The sequence below is a fragment of the Bubalus kerabau genome, chromosome 15 (assembly GCF_029407905.1).
Source record: "Bubalus kerabau isolate K-KA32 ecotype Philippines breed swamp buffalo chromosome 15, PCC_UOA_SB_1v2, whole genome shotgun sequence".
NCBI lineage: Eukaryota > Metazoa > Chordata > Mammalia > Artiodactyla > Bovidae > Bubalus > Bubalus kerabau.
The window spans coordinates 39,956,106-39,973,162 of record NC_073638.1 but is presented as its reverse complement, the minus strand read 5'-3'; the positions used below and the strand labels follow the sequence as shown (position 1 = coordinate 39,973,162).

General features: G+C 44.0%; 1 protein-coding gene across 4 annotated transcripts in view; it reads left to right on the top strand.

Annotated features, from left to right (window-relative positions):
* The window catches only part of TEAD1 (TEA domain transcription factor 1), a 273,908-nt gene that overhangs the window by 47,319 nt on the left and 209,532 nt on the right, over positions 1–17,057 (top strand). Inside the window, exons 3-4 of one of the 4 annotated variants that reach the window (XM_055548597.1) lie at positions 11,327–11,431; positions 12,615–12,681. The exons of 2 other annotated variants lie outside the window; for them this stretch is intronic. The gene's annotated coding sequence lies outside the window, so the exon portion shown is untranslated. The remainder of the gene's footprint in view (positions 1–11,326; positions 11,432–12,614; positions 12,682–17,057) is intronic. One more of the 4 variants, XM_055548598.1, reaches the window with a different exon arrangement.

The window sequence follows — 17,057 nt, the reverse complement described above, 5'->3', positions numbered from 1 at the left end:
GGTGTTCAGATTTTACAGCGCTTCCAGTTGTAATAGGTACCATCCGCTGGAACTTGAGTGTGTGCCAGTCCTGTGGTAATTCCTTTAAGGGCATTGTTTTACTTAACCCTCAAAACAACTCTCTGAGGTGAGCATTAGTATTATCCCCCATTACAGATGAGGAAACTGAGGCTTGGGACACGAAGGCCTTGCAGTCAGAAGATGGTGAAGGCAGGGTTTGAATCCAGGCCAGTTGGAGTTCATAATCCATCTTGACTCTTGATTACATGGGGACGTGCACCCATGGGTGCTCAATAACTGTAGCCAGTAGAACCCTGCAAGTGGTCTGGGTGTAAAGTCCACTGGCGTCTAAAGTGTTTGCAGCTGATGGGAATTTGGGGTCAGCGTAAGCGCTACCATTAATGCGTTCAGGGAGAGAGATGGGTCCTGAGGTGAGCAGTTGAGGCTCTCACAGCATCCACAGGCTAAGAGGCAGCTCCTAGCAAGGGCCATTTCCTGTCCACAGCTTGGTGTGAGGTTGGCCCCGGCGCTCCCTCTGGGAAACCTCTTCAGGTTTACTCCACACCTTTGAACGTGTGTGTACAGTGTGTTTCCTTTGGACAGTGGATCCTCTCTAGGACATTCTTTTAGACTTTATTCATTCTCTTATTTTTCATGTTTGACTACCTTGTATTTAGTGAAGACTGTAGAGAATGTGCTTTTGAACCCAGAGTCTCTTCCTTACTGCCTAAGTCTTCCGGTAAACCATTTAGTCTTACTTGCTAGTCTGTTGGATGTCATCTAGTCTGCTGGATGTCTGAGGACCTGTGAGTGTGGAAGTACCCGGCCCACATGGTGGGCATGATGTGCACTTGGTAAACAAGTTCTTGATTCCTTTCTCCTATAGGAACAGTGTCTGTTTATGGATGAGATGACCAGATCCAGGAGCCCTCATGTGTTTTTCTGGCTCTTGCTGGTGCCTACTGTTCATTCACTCAACCACTGTTGACACATGCACAGCATCCCAGGCCCTCTTCTAGCGTCTGGGACACAGCATCACTGTGTAGGACACAGGGGATGCTCTGCACCCCACCCCCACATCATGGGCCTTTCCGCATGGTGCGGGCAGACAAGCAAGCAGAATAAACATTAAGTGTAGTTGGATGCAAGATATTGCCTCACTACCAGCTCGAGCAGTCATTCACGTCTCTGTTTCTTCAACAGGTGGTTTGAATACCTATTATGTTCCCAGCACTATGCTAAACATGGGCATGTGAAACTGGATAACATCTGGGAGCCCAGGACTTATTTCACCAGAAAAAGAAGTGTCTGAGGAACACAGATTACTCTCTTGTGTTTTTCCATCTTAAACATTAAAAACAAAAACATTTTAACTCGTTGACGATAAATACTCATTTGAACAAGTACAAGCTTCTAAACCCAACCCAGCTTCCTCTCCAGTCCAGGGGACTTTCTTATGTGTGGGGAGGTGGACATACGAATTTGGTGTTTGGATCTGGCAGATGTTTGCAGGATTTTTAACTGTACTCTGTTGTGCTTATTCTGGCAGTCGTGTCTGACTCTTTGAGACCCTATGGACTGTAGCCTGCCAGGCTCTTCTGTCCATGGGGATTCTCTAGACAAGGATACTGGAGTGGGTTGCCGTGCCTTCCTTGAGGGGATCTTCCCAACCCAGGGATCAAATCCAGGTCTCTCGCATTGCAAGTGGATTCTTTACCATCTGAGCCACCAGGGAAGCCCAAGAATACTGGAGTGGGTAGCATATCCCTTCTCCAGGGGATCTTCCTGACCCAGGAATTGAACCGGTGTCTCCCGTATTGCAGGCAGATTCTTTACCAGCTGAACTACCAGGGAAGCCCAGGATTCTTAACTAGTGGTTCTCAAGTATTCCTGTGCAGAAGAATTGCCTGGGCAGCTGGTTAAATTCAGATTCAGGTGTTCCACTCCCAGATACAGATCTTCCTCTATGGGATTACATCCTGATATTCCTTAACTTTTACATACTTTAATTGTAAAGAAAAATCAGACTTCTTCTGTCATGTAAAATTGAGAAAGTATTACAGATCTTCCTCCCCTTAGGACGAGTTATGTCATCAAACTGATAAAACCCATCCTAAATTGAAAATAGTGTAAGTTGAAATGCATTTGATACACTTAAAACCTCCTAAACATCACAGCTTAGCTTGGCCTATCTTAAATGTGCTCAGAACACTTACCTCAGCCTACAGTTGGGCAAAATCATTGAACATAAAGCCCCTTATTTTATAATAAGTTTTGCATGTCTCGTGTAACTGATTCAATGCTGTACTGCAAGCGAAAAACAAACTGGAAGGGGAAGCAGTTCCCCCTTGTTACTGCTGTCCAGCATCACGAGATAGTATTGTACCACTTATCGTGACCTAGGGAAAAGACTAGAAGTTAACATTTGAAGTATGGTTTCTATTGAGTGTGTGTCACGTTTGAACCTCGAAAATTTGAAAACTCTTTCAGTTGGACCGTCAGTATGTCTAGTAGAACTGTCTCTAATTCACCAGGTCCAGTTTGGGACCATTTATCTGAGCTTTCACCTGCTTTACAGGTGAGTTGGATACAGGCTGTTTATGAACCATACGTGGATGGTTCCACACAGTGCTGGAAGAAAGGTGAACCTCTTCATTTTATTAAGGAGGAAACTATTTCCCAGAGACAGGAGGGATCTTGAAACCAGCAGCAGCAGTTGACAGGACGGGCTGGGGCCTTAGAGCAGAATTGATGTTAAGTCTCATCCTATCTGTCATTTGTAGCTTAGTACAGATTTGGGTACCTCCTCCTGCTTCTCCGAGCATCTGTTTGCTCATCAGCCTACCTCACTGGCTGAGAGATATGATAGGAGGGACCCAGGCAAGCTTAGGATAGAGACTAGTGCTAGAAATTGTTCCATGTCCCAAATCAGCATCTTGGTTTCCCAGATTCCTGATTCATCCTTTGAATGCAAGTTGAGCAGCTGCATATGCACCCAATGATTTTTCTTTTTTCACAAGATAAAATGCTATAACCACAATAAAAAGATTGAAAAAAAAGAAAAAAGTTCACCCACAAGCTCGCTATCCTACCACAACTGTTTTCATTTTTCTTTTTAACCCTTGTCTGCATGCAGACATATTTCTGTATAGCTGTAATCATATGTAGACCCAATTTTGTATTCTGCTCTTTTCAGTAAACCTTAAGCAAATGTTTTCCAAATGGTTACATAGTCTTCAAAATGATTTTCAATGGTCTTACAATCTATCATCCCACAGGCTGAATTTAACCATTCATCTATTATTGGACATTTAGACTTTTTTTTCCCCTACAGTTTTGTGCTATTATAACTAATACTTGGAGATACGGCTTCATACTTATTGTAGATTAGTTCCTTAGGGTGGATTCCCAAGAGCAGGATTTCTGGGTTAAAGGGCACAATTTTTTTTTTTTTTGGCTCTCGATGGATATTTCTAAATTGCTTTCCAGAAGACTTGTGCCAGTTTACAATGCCACCAGCAAAGCAGTAAGGTACTAGCTTCAACCACTTGGCCTACATTAGATAAAGTTACTTTTACAAAGGCTTGGCTCAATGATACCTCATTGTTTACTTGGTATTTCTTCAATTATGATAAGGTTGAATCTGGTTGAATTTATTATTATAATGCTTTTTTCTTGGCTGTGTTGGTTCTTCTGTGTAGATTGCAGGCTTCTCTAGTTGTGGTGTGTGGGCTTAGTTGCCCTGCGGCATGTTGGATCTTAGTTCCCCGACCAGGGATTGAACCCCCACCCGCTGCGTTGGAAGGCGGATTCTCAACCACTGAATCACAGGAAAATCCCTATCATTATCTTCTTTAGGTTTGCTTCTGCTGCTGCTAAGTTGCTTCAGTCGTATCCGGCTCTGTGCGACCCCAGAGATGGCAGCCCACCAGGCTCCCTCCCTGGGATTCTCCAGGCAAAAACACTGGAGTGGGTTGCCATTTCCTTCTCTAATGGATGAAAGCGAAAAGTGAAAGTGAAGTCGCTCAGTTGTGTCCAACTGTTAGCGACCCTATGGACTGCAGCCCACCAGGCTCCTCCGTCCATGGGATTTGCCAGGCAAGAGTACCAGAGTTGGGTGCCAGTGCCTTCTCCATCTTTAGGTTTAGTTTCTTTTTTGTTGTTGTTGTTATGGGCAGGACCTAGCCTTGTGAGGTCAGATTTTCTGCTTGGAATTTTTTAGATTCTTAGATTTTACAGTTCAAAAAAGAAACAAAATTCCCAGTACCTAAACCCAGAGGCCATCTGTATAATAAACACTTCAGACATATTTTGCAGTTGGATTCACTGTTTGGGATCTTAATGTCCTTGCAGGTCACTGGTTAATGGGGTGATCCTTACAAAGGAGAGGGGCCCTTCCTCTTCTCCTTAGAGTCCACTTTGTTCTTTCCTTTTAGCATTCAGCACCCCACTTCCTGTCCCCCACCTCCCCTGTAAGCACTGTTTTTGTCCCTTTGGAGATAAAACATGAAAGGATCATCTTTTTAGTCCTGCTCCTTCAACTTTAAAATGCAGGTTGCCTAAATTATGTAGTACGGAACCAGGATAAAGAAAATCACAGCGTTGTAGCAAATTGCTTTTAACTGCACTGCAAAAGCAGTCGTCTAAGAATCGCAGGAAGGTGTATTTGAGGGTGTAATCTTAGCTTGCGGTGAAGGGGAGTCTGACTTGTTTTTCAAGTCGGTCTTGAATAACTTTGTTCTTTCTGGAATGCTCACCATCCTCAGCGTGACAGAGTTTGCTTGATGGCAGACTCTTTCACTGTGATGTACATACCAGGGCCGCAGAACTGGTTTGTTTATTTGCCTGGGGTAAGTGATTGAAACGCCTCCCTTTTGCAGCAGCGCCCAGCGTGAGATGGGTGACTCTGGTCCCCCAGGTGTCCTTACAGTGGCCCCTGGGATCACACCATCCCCTCTCCAAGGACCATGAAAGGGGTAAAGGACGTGTACTCCTCTCAGCAGGAGACACAGGTTTCTCAACATGTGGACCTTGGGTAGTGCCGCCCCAAATGGGCCACTGTCTGGAGTTGGCCGAATAGCCGGACGTCTGTACGTAAGAAAATGGTCATGGCTCTATTGCAGTTTAATTTGTTAATGAAACAAGACGGAGTGCATTTTCCCCTCCTGCACACCTCCCGGGCTGTTTGAGATGAGGCACAATTAATTTATTTGTACTGTCTGTGGAGGCGTATGCCAGCTAATGTAGTGCAAGAGCTTTTATCTTTCTGTTTGTAATGAAGAGGGGCAGGCTGCTGGCACATTGACAAGGATTGCTGATGACTCATTCTCAGACTGCAGAGTGCTTTCTTCTGAAATAATAAGATGCATGTACACACATACACGTACATGCAAACCTAGTTCCTGTTTGAAATGGGCAGAATTAGTATGGGAAATTTCAGACCTCCTGAAAACATTGCAGGAGAAAGAAAGGACAGATGAAGCTCTTTCTCCAGCTCCTTGGCTTGGCCTGCCAGAGGGCAGCACCCCTTGCTCAGTGGGGGCCCTGCCCTTCTGAGATAGACACTCCCTGCCTAGCTCGGATGCCTGGCTCCTTTGTGCTGTCCTCTGCGCTCCAGTAGGCAGCCTCCCCTATGGCCACCTCCCAGTGGGGCCTGGCAGACAGATGCCTGTTTACCTGGGGGGCCTGCCCTCTGGACTGCTTGCTACCTCAGATGGGCAGCACGTCTGGGGTTTGGTTTTGTGCAGCCATGAATTCTGGGCCTGTTCGATGTTTGCCCAGGAGTGGAGTGCACTGGGTTCCTTCTAGCTTTTCCCTGAGTTCCCCAGGCCTGGGCCTGGCCACTGGCAGTGTTATTTGTGGACTGCTCTGTCATCTCACTTTGACATGCTTCGGAAGAAGTAGTTTCTGTAATAGTTTACATTCGCTTGGTCCTTTACAGTGTATAAGGCATTCTGGCCATTACAGCAACTCTGTCATCTGGTTATTTTGTTGCCCCTCTTTTATGGATAAGGAAATTGATGACCAAGTGGCTAGCAATGGCAATGAAAACCAGGACTTTGGAGTCTGAAATCTGACCTTGTGATCTTTTAATGATATTCATTCATTAAAGGCAAAAATTAACCATTTTCTATTTAAGAAACTAAAAGATATTTGCCCCTTGGAAGGAAAGCTGTAACAAACCTAGACAGCATATTAAAAAGCAGAGACATCACTTTGCCAACAAAGATATATATAGTCAAAGCTATGGTTTTTCCAGTGGTCATGTAGGGGTGTGAGAGCTGGACCATAAAGAAGGATAAGTGCCAAAGAATGGATGCTTTCAAACTGTGGTGCTGGAGCAGACTCTTGAGAGTCCCTTAGACAGCAAGGAAATCAAACCAGTCAATCCCAAAGGAAATCAACCCTGAATATTCATTGGAAGGACTGTTGTTGAAGCTAAAGCTTCAATACTTTGGCCACTGATGGAAAGAGGTGACTCATTGGAAAAGACCTTGGTGCTGGGAGAGACTGAGGGCAGGAGGCGAAAGGGGAGGCAGAGAATGAAATAGTTAGGTAGCATTACCAACTCAATGGACATGAATTTGCACAAGCTCTGGGAGATAGTGGAGGACAGAAAAACCTGATATTCTACAGTCCATGAGGTTGCAAAGAGTTGGACATGACTTAGCAACTGAAAAAGAACAGTGTAAGAAACATAAATGATTGGCTAGGGAAGCTATTCAAGAATTACATGAGAGGGACTTCCCTATCAGTCCAGTGGTTAAGACTCTTCACTTCCATGGCAGGGGGCCTAGGTTCTATCCTTGGTTGGGAACTAAGATCCTAAATGCTTCTAGTTGCAGCCAAAAAACAAAAAAAGGAAGATGTACATGAGAGAACATAGACATTTCTGTAGTTCTCTGGAATAGCAGGAAGTTTATAGGATACTTTTTAAAGACCTGAAAATAATCTGGTTTGCCCCCTTTTGTACTGGTCCAGAGAAATAACCTCTCAAGTGCAGTCTGAGTGTTCTTTCCTGTGTCAGATGGCTGGTCAAGCTGGTTGTGCGATGTGGGCTCAGGGTAAGTGCCCCATTTGGTATTTGTGACCCAGGCATGAGCAACGCAAGTTGCTCCATGGCCTTGTCGACTTTCACAGCTGAAAGGAACCATGGAGATTTTACAGAGGAGGAAACTGTGGCCTAGAGAGAGAGAGATTTTGTGTTAGGAGGGATTTCATTCATTTATCCAACCATCCATCCATGCATCTGGCAAATATTTATTGAGGCAGTACTATGTTGGGAGATAAGGCTTGGGCAATGAATGAAACAGAGTCTTGTTTCAAGGAACGTCCAATAGTGGGTAATACAGGCAGGCACTCACAGTATGGGGTTAAGGTTTGGAGGTGTGAAGTTTTGGGGGCTCTGTTGGGGGCATAGCTACAGAAGCTTCCTTAAAGGAGTGTGGCTACAATGAGACTTGAAGGTTGGAGCTGCAAGTCACTGAAACATGGAGAACCTATGTCAGCTGAAATCTGGGGCCTCCCCAAATTCATATCCAGCAGAAACTGGTGCCACTGAAAAGGCTTTATGTATGTCCTTTAGGTACTTAGAAACAACAGGAGTTAGGCTCCCTGAGACTCAAGCATGTGTAAGATGTGCTCGCAGTAGGTCCACCCCGTGCAGTCCATAGCCACCAGCCACAGTGCTGTTCAACACCTAGAACTGAGTTGCTCCATCAGTGTCCAATGGCCGCTGGGCTTTGAAGACTTGGTACTAAAAAAGAAGGTGAAATACCTCATTGGCAATTTTTTTTTTTATATTGATTAGAGGTTGAAATAATATTTGGGTGTGCTGGGTTAATAGAAGTTACTGAAATTAATTTCACATTTCTTTTTTCCTTTTTTAATGAGGCTAGTAGGAAATGTGTGATGGCATGTGTGGCTCACATTGTGTTTCTGTTGGGCAGTGGTGCTGGGTGGAGAGGCGCCCGGGAGAGGAAGTGGGTCGGTGATGAGAACACAGGATTTAGAAGAGATGGGACTTGGGTCCAGAGGTACAGCCTGTGGCAAGCCTGCACACCCCTGCCCTTCTCTGTAATGTGAGACTAACAGCCTTACAGCTGGGCCTGAGAATAAAGTCAGAATGCCTCTGAGAAGTGCACCGTGGTTTGAGCTGTGATCCTCCTGTTAATAAGACAGGTTAGTGGGGAGACAGGATATCCCATACAGTATATACTGATGTTTTAAAAGGCAGATGAGAAATTTGGCCAGTCACAGAGTAAGAGGCTGGAGTGTGGGAAATGCGTGCAGTACACAGTGAATTACAGACTGGGGGTGGATCTGTGTGACATGCTGTGGATAAGAAAATTCCATTTCTGTTGCACTTGGCTTGCTCTGCTCCAGGAATTCCCTCATCTCTCACACTGGAGTTTGCATCCAGGCTTTTTATAGTCCTCGTTTCTTGTTTTGTTTAGTCTCCAAAGGTCAACAAGACCTAATAACCATTTCTTTATTTCTTTTTCATCTTTGGGTATTTAGTATTCTAATCCTAAAACTCAGCACTCATTAAATACTTGATGAATGAATTATCATCATTCTGTAAGTTTTTTTTACTGAAGACCTAGTATCTATCTTCTGGGCTCCAGAGATACTGCACTGAATAGAAGGCCAGCCGCCACCCCAATGTACTCACTGTGGGGAAGGAAACAGTTACTAGTCTAAGGTAGAGAGGACCTACAGGAGAAGTAGAAAGCTTTCCTAATTGCTAAATCTTGTAACCAGAAGGATAATTTGGTTAAAGATAGCCAAGGAGAGAGCTTTGAGACAGTTGCAGCTGACCGGAGTATGCTTTCTTATAATTCCCTTTTGGACAATAAAATCCAAGAACTGAGTTTGCCTGGGATCCTACCAGCCCCCGAGGGTTTCCAGCACTGTGGCAGTATTCCATATTAGTATCATGTTTGTATGTTAATTACATTTTCTGTTGTCAGTTTACAGACCCCAAAGATGTTGCAGAATTCTTAGAGCAAACTGATAGCCCTCCCCATTGGGAGTGACCTGGGCTAATTGGAAGCCTCTTGCAAGACTGGTGGGCAGAGGCAATCTTTTAAGGGCCAAGTAGGGGCTATTTGGGGGCATGAAGTAGCTGTGACCTGGCATCGAGGTGGCAGGCGGGCAGACTGTCATTTCAGCGGGAGATAGCATCTGATACTCATCCCTTCGGGCTAGTCTTATAATAGCGGCAGATAAATAAGCTGCCTCCAGTATGTTCCCAGAATATCTCTGTCTGCAAAATGTCTTTGAGGGGATATTTGACTTGCGAGCATGTGGTTGATAAAATAAATACATTTTAAAAATGTAAACCTCTGTGAGAGGTTTAGTCTCTTCTGTCCCTCGGGAAAAATCAGGCCCTTCTTGAACCTCTTTTCTTTCCTCAGTGTAGAATTCCTGCCATGCTTTGTAAGAAGAAGTATTTTTGGAATGTAACACCTGCAGAAATATAAAGGGGCTGTGCCCAAACCATTGAGCTGTGGCTGTTGTGTGGGTGGGTTCTCTGAGGTTTGTGAAGAGTTATCAGCCCTGACACCTGCAAAGCATGTGAAGCGCTGGGCCAGGGTTGGAGGAGCTGGAATTCAGAGGCACTTAAATTGTTTTTAGCTGGATTTTGTGGTCAGGGAGCGGGATGGGGCCATTCTCTGTGGTATTAGAGGATCCTTACCATTCAATTACACCTGCGCGAACAGACTTGGTGCCTAGGAAAGAGCTTGGCATCGTATAGGAACATAATATATGGTTGTTGAGTGAGTGAATGGCTGAAGAAATGAGTGAGAGGCTGAGTCAGTCCTTTTGCTGGCCTTTGGAGAGAGAGGTTGCTGAATGAGCGTGCTCCTGGCCCTTGCTTCTTGAAGGTAGTCTATACATTGGCGGCAGCAGTCTCACTTTGTTAGCATAGGAGTCATCTGGGGATCTTGTGAAAATGCAGGTTCTGAGTTCATGGAGCTGGGACTTGGCTAGGGAATCAGCACTGCAACATGTTTCCATATTGATGTCAATAGTGCTGGTCCTTAGGCTTTACTTTAACTAGGGGTTCTGGGGTGTTGGAGCTGGAGTGCACGTTCAGTCGTGTCTAATTCTTTGTGACCCCATGGACTGTAGCCTGCCAGGCTCTTCTGTCCATGGGATTTTCCAGGGAAGAATACTGGAGCGGGTTGCCATTTCCTCCTCCAGGGGATCTTCTAGACCCAGGCATCAAACCCGTGTCCTCCTGTATTGGCAGGTGAATTTTTTGCCGCTGAGCCACCTGAGAAGCCCTAGGGGTTCTATTAAGGTTCAGTCGAATCACCAATAGTTGTTTGTGAGTTACCAGCAGCACTAGGGGTTGAGGATAAAGATGGAAGCCTTGGTCCTTGTCTCAAGAAAATGTCTTCATGGTGAAAAATCGAGACTCAGCCTTAGAAGTTTGAGAAAAAGCAATCATTGTTATACTCTGTGGTGTCAGAAGTCAGAAGAACGTTAAAAGGAGTGGAGGACCTCTTCGTGGAGGTGATGCTTAAACACCAAGGTAGAATCATATGATCTCGGAATTAAAGCTTTCTGCTTCCAGTGGAACAGGATCCCTGTAACTGCCCATCCAACTTCTGCATAAGCTCTCACGACAGGAATGTATTGTCTTTTGCTTGTATAGCACTTTATTGTTTATAAAAGCAGTCTCACAGGTTTTATCTTGAAATGTCAGCTTTACCTTGTGAGGTTGTATACATTTTACTGCCATTTTACAGTTGTGGAGACTGAGACTCCTAGAGATTGTGACTCGTCCATGGCTGTGTTCTTTCCAGTGCTACTGCTGGGATCTGAACCTTTGATTCCCAGTTGGATGTTCTTTGAGCTGTACTCCGTTGGCTCTGATGTGGTGAGAGAACAGAGAACTGGATCCTAAAAGCTTGAATGAGAATGTGAACTTACATAGAGAGTGAAATAGAGGTATTATGGATTCTGCAGCATAGTTGACTTGAGCAGTGTTAAAGGATTTGGAGTGTATAGATTTAGGAGAAGCTGACCCTGTACACCGTGGAGGCTTTCCCTGCAGTACATCCCCAGATAGTCTCAAAGCATTCTAGAGGCACAGCCTTTTTGATGGAGAACTCACCGTAGCAGTGAAACTGTTTATTTCTCTCACAGACCATTGTCTTATAGTGAGTCAAATAAGGTCTCCTAGAAACTTCACCCATTAATCCCAATCCCCGCTTTCCTGCTTACGTTACAAACCTAATTCCTCTTCTTATATGTTAGAGCTTCTAGATAGCCCGTTTTCTTTTGAAACATTTATGAGAGTTTTTCTTTCCAGATTTACAGTGTATGTCCACTATGAAACATTGAGAATATATGGAGAAGCAAAATTTAGAGAAGTAAAAAAGAGAATTGGAACTATCAATAACTTGGCCGCTCATAGGTAATCAGTGTTGTGAGCTTCGTACCACATTGTCTCCCATGCCATTTTCAGTGCAGTGTTTGCTGTATGTGTATGTTGCTGTTTTTACAGAATGAATCTATGTGTAGAGTAGTGTGTAATTTTCCTTTCCTTAGAGACACAATTTTCTTACTTTCCTATCAATAACTATTTATGATATTGCAGTTGGTAACATTTTATAGTGAGATAGGTAATGTATTCAGTTTCATCAGATATTTTGCCTGTTCCCTCTCATATTTTAAACCCCTGCTTTTGGGTTAATGTCAGTGCCTCCATAAGTTGCTGCTGCTGCTGCTAAGTTGTTTCAGTCGTGTCCGACTCGGTGCGACCCCAAGGACGGCAGCCCACCAGGCTCCCCCGTCCCTGGGATTCTCCAGGCAAGAACACTGGAGTGGCTTGCCATTTCCTTCTCCAACCTCTATAAGTTAGGTCAGCTATATCTCTGTTGTCTATTTCTGGGAGCGGAATGGTGAAGTCCAAGACTAGTTTGAAGATGACTCTTGTAGCCATGTACGTTGTTCTTACTCCAGCTTCACGATCCTCATTCCTGTTAGGACATGGTGTCACACTCCTGTCAACTCTCTGAAATGTGCACACTTCTGACTGTTCATCCCTGTATGATTGCTGGGACCCAGATTTGAGATCTCACTTTTCTTACTGTGAATGCAGCATTCTGCTCAGGGCAGCCTGATACTGCATTCGCTTTTACAGGAGCCTCATCACACTGAGTCATTGAGCTTTTGGGCAACCCAATCCCTTAAGACTTTCTCATGTGATCTTCTCTACCCTATACTTGTGAGTGGGTTTTTTTTGGACCTAAGTGCATGACTTGACATTTATCCTTATTAAATTTCTACCTTGTTAAAGTCAGCTGGTCATCATTTCCTTTGAGATGGTATCAGGAGCAGACTCTTCTCATCCTTCAGAGTGACTGTCCCTTCCAACTCCCAGTCACTGGCAAATTCCAGTGTCAAATGATTCAGCAGATCCTAGCAGTCATTTATGTCTCCGTCTTCCTCACTGGGTTGTGAGTTGTTTGGGGCCAAGACCATATCATATTATTTTTCTTAAAAAATCTAATTCCTACTTCAGTTTTTATTTTATGTGACCTAGCAGTTACCCAAAAAATGTTGACATATGGATATTTGTTTTGCTTTCTCTCCAGGGACGAAGGCTTGGTGGTCGTGTCATAGTGGTGACAAATATTAGAGAAGTCAAGCCTGGGTCTCTGGGTAAGGAGCCTACAGTGGGGTTGAAGAGAATAAAACCTGAGTATCAGATATAGTAAAGATAAGCGTAGAGACCTCTGAGGTTGCTCAAGCATTGCTCCTTTGGGCTGGAGTTAATTGTTGAGAAGGATCTTCCTGTCTTCCGGGAAGGCAGGCGGTGAAGGGATTCCTCTGGGCACAGTAGGTGAATGCCTGAGGCCGTGAAAACCTGAGCTGAGAGAACAGCAATGGCAGGGGACAGGGACCATGTTGTTTGCTAAGAGAGCTGATGATGGGAAACCACCACGCAACCTCTGAGAACTGAGCTGAATCATGGTCACAGAGCGGGTTCTTATTTGACTGTATTGGAAGGTGGCGAACAAAAGTTGGCTTCTCTTTTCCTTTTATAGTCATTAAGCTTAAGGTTCACAAAGGTAAGACCTGTTTCCTGTTGATTCCCTTTAGATTAGAGCTGGAGGGAGACCAGAGCCCAGGAGCTCAGATTCGGAGCCCTGGGCCAGTCATTATGGTGTGAAAGTGGCCTGGGGCTCCTCCATTTACCCACTGTGGTCTCTGCCTTTGGCCCCTGATCAGCTTTTCTGATCCTCAGACTCCTCACCTCTGAAAGGAGAGTAATACTGCCTCCTTGCTTTTGTGAAACATACATGAGATGGTGCCGTGAGAAGTGAGGTCTGAGCGCTGGGGCATAGCTGCTGCTAAGTAAAGGCCTGCTGAGGTAGATTGCAGTGAACTTGGCAGCATTTCTTAACCTCATGAGAATGGAGGGACAGCAGTGTGAAGGTTCCAGATCCCTCCATGTGGCAGTGGGCTTTTGCAGGCATGAAGGCAGTGCTGGGGCCCCTGCTCCGCACCCCCCACACCGCCCCCCGCCCCCAACAGTTTCGGCTCTCTTAGTTGGAACAAGGGCCCTGTTTATTGAAAGGCAAGATTTCCTCCAGGAGGAGGGAAAGGGCCTTTTTTTGTTTTTTAATTGGAAGCTAATTACTTTACAATATTGTAGTGGTTTTGCCATACATTGACATGAATCAGCCATGGGTGTACATGTGTTCCCCATCCTGAACCCCCCTCCCACCTCCCTCCCCATGCCATCCTTCTGGATCGGGAGAGGGTCTTTAGGGGCTGGGTCTAGTCCCTGGAGTTTGTTCACCTCCAGCCCTGGTCTTGGGAATTTCATGGCTTCTTCAATGCATGGGACCTTAGTTTTTGGTGCAAGGTGAGGTGGTAGGATTCTGGGGTAGACATTCAATTTACCTTTCCTGCTGCCTCCCGTACATGCTGGCATCTGTCACACTCCCCTCAACTACGAGGAGGCTGGTTTATATTTGTATGTAGATGCACACCTACTTGAATAATGCATGTATACGTGTGCATGTGTATATAGATGTAAACAAGTGAGCATTCATCACTAGATATACAAAAATACACAAGCAGCCGTTTATTTAAAAAAAGAAAATGAAAGATCTAAAATTATGTTTGAGCTTGGTTTAGTCTTTCGTGTTGATTAAATGTTAATGTGCTGCAATTATTTTAATTTAGTAAAGGAAGTTCAAACAGGGAGATGGGAAGAAAATAACTCGAGCTAATTGGCGAGAGTCCGAGGCCATCCAGAAAAGCAGTTTAACCAGCAGAAGTTGAAATGTTTTAGGTATCTGGTTCAGGAGTTTTTCATTGGTTTTTGTGTTTTCCCTTTTCTAGTTTAGAACTACTGATGGCTTCCCCTCCAAAGGATGGCCATCTTTTCTTCATAGTTAGCCAGGGTTCTCTTTCCCTCTCCCTTCCTCCCACTTCCTTTTTTGGTTCATTCACTCTGAGTCTTCTGAGTCAACTTTGGGGAAAGGAGGTTTAGCAAGAAGGGTTAGAAAAGGGAGAGAAAGAAGTAGGAAAAAAAAAAAAATCTCCTCCTGCAGTGGTTCTCTGCCATTCCTGGTCCTTGCCACAGACCAGGGGCTGCCTTTGGGCAGAGATGGGGTTAACATGTTTGCCAATCCAGGCATTTCCCTGTATGTTAGCTCATCACTGCCCTGGGAGGGAGCACATGAGGACACTGGGGCGTGACCACATTACACACGTTGCCCTGGTACAGCAGCGAAGTGGTGGAGTGTGCATTCCAGCCCAGCCCTCCACATCGAGTCAGGCTCCGACCCAGCTCCAGATCCTCGGGGAGATCTTTGCTTGCCCTCCCTGACTCCTAAACCCGCTCTGTGTTTTTCAAGCACCTACTCTGTGCTGTGTACTGTTTTGGATTCTCAGGTTTCAGCTGATGTGTCTGTCTCTCACTGGGCTGTGAGATCTTTGAGGGCGGAGTGCGTGTTTATTACTCATCTTTATCTCTCCAGCGCAAAGCCGGCCCAGAGTTGGCCACATGCCTGTTTAAGGCTAATTGAACAAATGCTTCTATGTGTTTTATGACACCGAAATAAATTATGAGCAGTCCAGGTACCTAACACTTCTGTGTCCCAGCCCTACATAAAGCAGGAGTGAGGAGGGAAGCAGGAAATGTTTCTCTGTAGGCCATGCTTTATCTGCACATCTACAGAAGGGAATAAGGCAGCCCCTCAAGCACTGTATCAGTATGTGTGAACTGTGAACACAGTCTCCTTTAAAATGTTAATATGATTATGATATTTGTTTACTCTGGCAAATTGCCTCTCAGATTTCTTTGAATCTATATGTAATATCCTGAAATTCCAAATGTATCCTTTCTCTTCCTCTCATGTACTATTTCTGTTCAAAACTGGAGTATGTGAATGTATTTACTGCCTGTTAAGACCAAAGAGATTTTTTTTATTTTCTAGACTTTGTGTGTGTTGTGTGTGAGTGGATGTGCACATGCCACTGCCCTTCCTGGAACAAACTTTTCAGGAAACACAGGATTGCATAATAGCAATATATATTAAAATAGAAATAATTCAGTTTAAAGAAGGTACATGGAATTGGGAGTATTATTTGTATTTAGGATTTTAGATACTTTGTTGAATTCAACTAGTGGTAAAGTGGAATCGATGCGGTCATCTCTCTTCTTTAGAAGATAACAATTGATCAGTGATTATTCTTTAAACCCAAAAAATCTCAGTGTCTGAATAATCACTATATTCTGAGTTTCAGATGAAGGTATAATCCTCAAGCTTATTGAATGGGGCTTGAACATATTAAGTAAATAGGGAATTTTTATCAATTTTGATGGACATACGGAATGTGATGGACTCCAGCTGGAACCTGGGTTTTTGATTCCTGTCGATTCATGTCAATTCATAGGTAAAGCAGGGGTGGAAAGGGAAGCAAGAAGTATTTCTTGGAGATAGACAGCCAAATGAAGCTTTTACTTCTCTTTTAAATGAGTTGTTATACATGAGAATGTATTTTCTTTTTAAAATTTACCCATAATTTTCTTAAAAGATATTAAAAGCCTTTAGAAACGGTTGGACAGAATTATAAACACTATTTTTTTATTATTTTGTCACAGTCTGCTTCTTTCAGAAGCAGCAGTTCTGTCAGAATGTGCATATATGTGTGTATGTGTATACATGTTTGTGTATATATATATATATATATATATACACACACATATACACACACACACGTGTATATGAATGAATGATGTGGTCAATAATATTCAGGAGACTTTAACAAGATTCAAATGTTGGACAGTCCACCCATGTTTGGGCCAGAAGTTAATAGAATCTACTTTTGACAGCTACTTTAAAGTCCTGTTTCGGCTCCCTTGTTTGTAGATGAGGAAAATTCTTTTGCTAAAGGTTATGTTACTGTCCTGTCTTATCTTTCCCAGCAGAAATTAAGTCCTCAGAGTTAGTGTTGACACATCTCTGTCCCCATAATTAATGTGTTTTAATCGACTAAATTGACTAAAGAGTTTGACTAAAGAGGCAAGATTAAGCAAAAAAAAAAAAAAAAAAAAAGGGAGAGAGACAAAGTAATCATGATCTCAGTTTAAAAATGCCCTTTGAGTGTCAGTCCTCTCTGTTTCAGATCCTCAAATGTCCTTTACTTATGATTTTTTGTGAATGAGTAAGAACAAAACCTAACATTCATGTGAGGACTTTGCTTACTGATTGAGGGTTTCCAGAAACAAACAGGCAGGTGTATCTCTTACCTTGACAGTCTTCACTTTCATTTCAGCGTGACCTGGTTGGAGCTGTGAGTAGCTCTAATGTGTACATGCGCCCTAAAGTCAGCTTCATGCTGGAAGTCACTTATACTCTTCAGTTGGGTCCTATATGCTTTGCATAGTGGAGTTCCAAAGTGGATGAGCCTTGCTCTTCATAGTCTGCCCAGTAATTAGGAGGGTGGTGGGGGAGTGTAAAGAAAACACACTTGCTCGGTAGCAAATCCAAAAGTTTGTTCTCCTCTGGGAGGCATGC